Raw genomic sequence first — 6,199 nt, 5'->3', positions numbered from 1 at the left:
ATTTCCTTCTTGGAAGGTGGAATATTTTTCCTAGAAAATGATTTGTCATTTTCTTTCCACAAAGTATTCGGCTTATTCTTTTTCACCCTTCAATCCTATTTCTTCCTGATCATCGAACAACATTCGATAAGCATTTTGCTGAGCAGCAGCAACTGCAACAGCAGGAAGAAAGGATATGGGTTCTAAACTTTATTCAACTTCCAATTATTCTTGAGAACAATTCTTAGGTTGCAGTGCCAGTCTAGGAAGTTTGAACATTGAGTTTATCCTTCTCCAACAAAGAAGGAAGTGTGTTTTGGTTTACGTTTTGATTATTTGACATCTACAATAGATATAAGATTCAATTTAGTATTTTCGATATTGAGCTTTATTAAATTAACTACCCAAGATTTTATAATATTTTTAAAAAACAATTAATTTACGAAAGCCTAAGATCCACATAGAGGTTCCATAGCCACATCTGTTGATCAGCTAGCAGTTATGGAGTCTATTGGTAGGTAGCGGGTACCAATTGCATTACAAGTACAACTCTTAGATCTTTATGGGACCTAGAGATATATGTAGTCCAACAAACCACTGTTATCTAATGGCATGTTTGTCCCATCATTGCCTCGAACTCAGGTCTCACCGTGAGTACGATTAAGTCGTCCAATTTGGAAATAGTGGAAATTCACGCTAGTCTTACTAGATCGAAAAAATCCACCTCGTGGCTATAATTCAGCCTAGTCTCACTAGATCAGAAAAACAACGAGGAGTGTTTGCAAGCTCATTGGATGGCATGACTTAAATTTGACGGGTATTTTGGAAAAAGTTTGTGTCAACGAATAATGCATGCACACAAGATTCACTGCACTATTAGTTAAAAAACATTTTAACCAATTGTATATGTCTATTATGTTTGTGATCTAATTTGTTATTTAATTTATAGGATATAAAAATAACAAATACACAAACGTGTATCGTTTTAAAATAGTTTTAAAAAATGTCGTCCATATGTATCGTTAGAGTTTAACTTATTTTAAAATCATCAATTTTAATCTTTGAAACTCGTTTATAGTTTTAGTTAATGTTTCCATAAAAAAAACATATATATAATTTGAATCTCAAAATTATTTAACTTTAAACTCGTTTAGAGTTTAACTTTTTAAAATCATCAATTTTAATCTTTGAAACTCGTTACCGGTTTTATTTGATGTTTTCATCAAAAACATTATGCATATATATTAATCAACAATTATATATGAATACGAAAATAAAACACAACCATGCATCACACACACATAGCCTAACCCAAAAATCTTATGTTTGATCCCATGAGCCGACATGTGAAGTGACCCGTCCTAATCCATAAGGACGAATACAATAACATATGGTTACATTACGAGGTATTTGACCTCTATATGATACATTTTAAAGACATTTCATTCGTTTTTAAAAGACAAACTTTCATTACATTGAAAGTTGACACGTATGCGTACCATTTCATAACATTCAACTATAAATGATCTAATCTGTCATTTACTTAATAATAATCTTTATTGAACTCAACAACTTGAATGCAACGTCTTTTGAAATATGCCATGAATGACTCCAAGTAATATCTTTAAAATGAGCAAATGCACAGCGAAAGATTTCTTTCAAACCTGAGAATAAACATGCTTTTAAGTGTCAACCAAAAGGTTGGTGAGTTCATTAGTTTATCATAATCATTCATTTCCATTATTTTAATAAACCACAAGATTTTCATTTAAATATAATTCCAATAGCAGAATCCTCTCTTCTGCATAAAGGTAAAATCATTTCCAATAGTACAATAGACCACAAGATTTTCATTTTTCATAAACATAATCCTCAAGCAGAATCCTCTCATTTGCATTAAGGTAAAATCATTCATATGGTGAACACCTGGTAACCGACATTAACAAGATGCATATAGAATATCCCCAAAACAGAATCCTCTCGTCTGTATAACAGAATCCTCTCGTCTGTATAAAAATCAAAGTACTAAAGCATCCGTACCTCGGATGGGGTTTGTTAGGCCCATAGATCTATCTTTAGGATTCGCGTCAATTAGGGGTACTGTTCCCTAATTCTTAGGTTACCAAGCTAAAGGGGTGATATTCGATTTCGGTAATCCAACCATAGAATGTAGTTTCGATTACTTGTGTCTATTTCGTAAAACATTCATAAAAATAGCGCATGTATTCTCAGTCCTAAAAATATATATATATATATATATATATATATATATATATATATATATATATATATATATATATATATATATATATATATATAATGGGAGTAATGAAACTCACAAAACTGTATTTCGTAGCAATAATGCATATGACGGCACTGAACAAGTGCAAGGTTGGCCTCAGATTCACGAACCTATATTAAGTATATATATATATTTATATGTTGGTCAATATCTGTTTAACAATTTAGGTCTAGTCGTAGTGTATCACAATCCTAATGCTCGAGTCTAATATGCAAAAGTCAACAAAAGTCAACTTGACCCAAAATGATTTCCAAAATTTATATGTGTTTATTATATAACTTAAATATAATCGTTTTATATATATTTAAATATATTTAACAAATTTTATTAAAGTAAATAATAAAAGTCATTTGTTAATAAAAATTTACATCAAAATCTATATATGATAAAAATATACTTTTATATAACTGAAGTAATAAAATTTATAAGGTTCACTTAATGTCATAAAAATATAGTGTTGTGTGTTATTAATGTAATTATATTACGAGTGGTAAGAATATCTCTGTATTACATATTTATTTGATAAAATAATATTGATAATAATAATAAGTAAAAATTTGTTTTATTTTGTAATAATAATAATGATAATATTAATAATAATCTTAATGATAGTAATATTAGTAAAAATGACAATTTTTAATAGTAACTCTTATAACGATGATGATAATAATAATAATAATAACGATGATAATAACGACGATAATAATAATAATCATTTTAATAATAATAATAATAATAATACTAAAAATAATAATTCAGTTGACTATATCTTTTAATCCGTTCATCGAAACCATTCGCTTTCTAAATGAAAAGTTATTAATTTTTCGCCAGCTTTCCAACGACATGCATATCATATACCTTATCCTAGTAGCATATGTACTAAATTCATGATCTATCATATACTATTTAACGACGAAATTAAACATACAAGCATGCATAATCATATATACTCGAGTACTAGTCAGGGATACACTATTAATATATAAAAGTTAAGTTATGAGTGCTCACGTATCAATATTGAGATTCAATATTGCAGGAAAGTACGTAGACGCAACGGAGATGATAAACACTAGTTTGACTTCACGAGCATACCCACGAACTATACCCATAATTTCCTTAGCCCTATCCCACTCGAAAAACCCTTCTTGAAATAATTCGCTCATGATCTTGTCGTAGTATTTTATGTATAATACTAATAATAATAAGATTAATTATAATATTAATCTTAATATTAATAATATTAATAATAATAATTATATTATATATTTATATAAAGAGAGATTGAGATGAGTGAAGATGGATGAATGAATTCAGCTCGACCGAAAAACGCGTTTTAAAGCATTTGAGCTCACCTAACCCCCTCATGCGATTGCATGAGGATTGTGTGGAGATCTCATGCAATCGCATGAGACATAAATTTCAATTCATAATTGCACACCACAACTTTATGAATCATATATATATTATTTAATATATAATATATTTAATCTTTAGAATTAATTAAATATTATATTATATTCTCGTGCATAGTTGATTTGTAATTTTAGCACCGATGAGTTGTACGTTGATGCTCGACTTACGTGCCGGTTCCGGTTTTTCGAACGCATTTTCGTACGCTTAGAAAACTGGTACTTTACGTTTTGTGTAATGTACCTTTGTCAATAACAAGACTCAAATCAATGAAAAATTATCCCACTCAAAGTATAACTTATTCATTTGAGTGTTTTGGTCATTTACTTCTATAAATCGACGTCTCGTTGTTTACCAAAATGTATTATTTTAAATCAAAACATTTTATGAGTAAATTAATATATATATATATATATATATATATATATATATATATATATTTTCATTTAGAATTATAAATTTATAAATGATATATATGTTTGAAATATTTATCTAATAATAAGATTTTTAGTTTTTCCAAAATAATCATATTTCAAAGATTAGTATATATAATCATTTAAATAATAGAATTTACTATGTCGTATTACGTTTACATTCTTGAAACGCTATATATATATATATATATATATATATATATATATATATATATATATATATATATATATATATATATATATATATATATATATATATATATATATATATATATATATATATATATATTAATAATATAAAACTTAAATTCTTATAATTATATAAAATCAATTTATCCTTATAAAATAATAGATTATAATAATTCAGTTTTTGAAATCGTTTTCTCACATTTAAAAAATAGGTCAGTCGAATATTATGAAATCCAATTCTCCACTAACTTTTGTCTAACGTTCGTCAATTGACACATTTGTTCTTACATGTAAATCACTTTACCAAATATTCCGAATACCGTTAAAAGGAGAGGTTTCTTAAATCAAAGTGGACCTCTTAACAGAGATTCGTAATCGTACAATAAATCTGATAAATCAATCATTTGATATTGTTTTCTAATACTATTGATAAATATATTGAAACAAATACGTTCATGTAAAATATTATACATTTAAATACTTTGTTAACATTTCAAATTATAATATACACACACACACACACACACATATATAAATATATATATATATATATATACACATATATATATATATATATATATATATATATATATATATATATATATATATATATATATATATATATAATCATATCCGTTTAATTAATGGTTCGTGAATCGTCAGAATTTGGTCGAGGTTAAATGAATGTATGAACACAGTTTAAAATTCTCGAGATTTAACTTACCAAACTTTTCTTATCATGTCGAATTAATATAAAGATAAATTTTAAATTTGGTCGGAAATTTCCAGGTTGTCACAGTACCTACCCGTTAAAGAAATTTCGTCCCTGAAATTTGATCGAGGTCGTCATGACTAACAGTAAGAATGTTATTATGATGAATATAAGCTGATACGTAGAGTCTAATCATGATTAAGAAATACGGATAAAATAATTCGATTTCTCGAAGCGTATGAGTGAAGCTATTGTCAAAGAGTGAAATGAGAAAATAGAGATTTGCCTTATCTTTTGACGTCATCACAGTTGATCTCCGGATTAAAGAAAATCTTTGTAATCTATATAGGATTTGATTCTTCGGCGATTAAGGAAATTATGATCCTCTTCGATTTAATGTGGTAATCCATCTCGATTTCTCCGTCGGATATTTCACTATAAATCCACCTCATTCGTTTCCTTACAACTCACATTTTCAATTCTTTCTCCCTTAACTCATATTTTAAAGTATTCGTCAATATGCTTCATCCAGTGTTGATTCTTGATATACTCTTCACTTTCATATCTGTCGTTCTTCTTTTTCATTTGCCGCCGGAAGAATCTATTTACTTCTACTATACTCTTGGTTTTATAGTGCTTTTAGTTCTCCTGTATCTTTATATTGCTATATGCATCGATATATACGGTTTGTAATTTCCAGGTTGTTGTTGCGCTTTATATCTTCCCTTATATTTCAAAGCCCCTGCTTCTGTCTTCTATAATCATTGTCATCCACAGTTAATGTTTTTCTCCGATTTGCTGCGATTTCTACTCCAATTTCTATTTCGGAGCTTTATTCTTTCGTTTCCTCTTCTTGCGGTTAAGCACCGTATATAATGGTCCAGAATTTGTGGATATGAATTTCGAAATGAACATAGTTAATGTTCTAAGAAGAAAATTGTAATGGTACAATCTTGATTTGTCAAATTACCAGAATATCTCGGAAAAGACCGAATCATCAAGAAAATATTTTCTTGATATGTTTAGAGGTTAAGTAGAATAAAAGAGTCGTGTAACATGGAACATGATGACGTTATGATCTGTGAATCATCACGTTCCATTTAGAAACTCAGCATGACTTACTGTAATATAATCACGTTAATCAAGTGTCATTATATTATACTAATTCATGCT

The sequence above is a fragment of the Rutidosis leptorrhynchoides genome, chromosome 9, assembly GCF_046630445.1.
Source record: "Rutidosis leptorrhynchoides isolate AG116_Rl617_1_P2 chromosome 9, CSIRO_AGI_Rlap_v1, whole genome shotgun sequence".
In the NCBI taxonomy this organism is placed as follows: domain Eukaryota; kingdom Viridiplantae; phylum Streptophyta; class Magnoliopsida; order Asterales; family Asteraceae; genus Rutidosis; species Rutidosis leptorrhynchoides.
The sequence above is the reverse complement of the archived record's forward strand: the minus strand, read 5'-3'. Positions refer to the sequence as shown.